Genomic DNA, 1,501 nt, shown 5'->3' with positions numbered 1-1,501 from the left:
GGAACCATAGTCGCAGGGGACATCAAGCTCAATTGGCATAACATACTACACAAAACATGATTCCACCTTCTACTTTGACGAGTAGCGACTGGGATCTTAAAACCTTGCAAAATGCCATCTAGACGCAACGATGGGTCTCTCCTTGTCCAGAGCAAAGAATAATGAAAAAAAAAAAAAAATTCATGAAAACAATCAGTGCTAGTGACTGGTACACCATCCAATCTGCAGCCTATATGACTATGAGACCAGAAGAACTAGGTGGTGCCCGGCTACTACTGTCAACCACTTGGAAGGGAATCTATGTAGGAGATCCTGGATAGAGAAGGAGAACAATGTGGAACAAAACTCAAAACCATTTGGAGAAAAAAAAAAGGGGGGGGACCAAGTTTGCTGGTCCAACAGAGCCTGATGGAACCACTGAGACTATGGTCCCTATCTGCCCTTCAGGTCTGGAATGGAACATATGCCTGTGGCTTCCAGCCAAACAATAGCCAGGCTTATGAGTTGAACACTTACCTGAGGTAGATATACTCCTTGGAGAGAACAATCATGGGAGAAAGAAGGGCTGCTTATGCACAGTGAGACAGCTCAGGGGGCAGGAGTGCATGCAGGGATGGACACAGAGAAGAGGTAACTATCAGGAGGAATTATGAGGGAAGATGTTGCATTGTGGTAAATTGTGGTCAATGTCATGAGACAAAGTGTATGCAAACTGCTGTATGGAAAGTGAATTTTCTCTGTAAATTTTCACCCAAATCACAATAAAAGAGGGGGAAAAAAAGATATTTACTTATTTTTTATTGACTATACAAAACTAATCGACTGTGTGGACCATAACAAATCATGGATAACTTTGAGAAGAATGAGAATTCCAGAACACTTAATTGTACTCATGAGGAACCTATATACAGACCAGGAGGCTGTCATTTGAAAAGAACAAGGAGATACTTCATGGTTTAAAGTCAGGAAGAGATTGTACCAGTGTTGTATCCTGTTACCATACTTACTCAATCTGTATGCTGAGCTAATTACCTGAGAAGCTGGTCTGTATGAAGAAGAAGAACATGGCATCAGGATTGGAGGAAAACTCATTAGCAACCTGCAATATGCAGACAACACAACCTTGCTTGCTGAAAGTGGAGATGACTCGAAGCACTTAAAGATGAAGATTAAAGTCTACAGTCTGTACCTCAACATAAAGAAAACTAAAATCCTCACAACTTGCTCAATAAGCAGCATCATGATAAATGGAGAAAGATCAAAGTTGTCAAAGATTTCATATTACTTTGATCCACAATCAACACCCATGGAAGCAACAGTCAAGAAATCAGATGTCATATTACAGTGGACAAATCTACTGCAAAAGACCTCTTTAAAGTGCTGAAGAGCAAAGATGTGTCTTTGAAGACTAAGGTGAGCCTAACCCAAGCTGTAGTATTTTCAATCACCTCATGTGCATGTGAAAGCTGGACAATGAATAAGGAAGACCAAAGAAGAGTTG

This window comes from Orycteropus afer, unplaced genomic scaffold (assembly GCF_000298275.1).
Source record: "Orycteropus afer afer isolate SDZICR_OR568_19922 unplaced genomic scaffold, OryAfe1.0 scaffold00025, whole genome shotgun sequence".
NCBI lineage: Eukaryota > Metazoa > Chordata > Mammalia > Tubulidentata > Orycteropodidae > Orycteropus > Orycteropus afer.
This window is presented reverse-complemented; position numbering follows the sequence as displayed.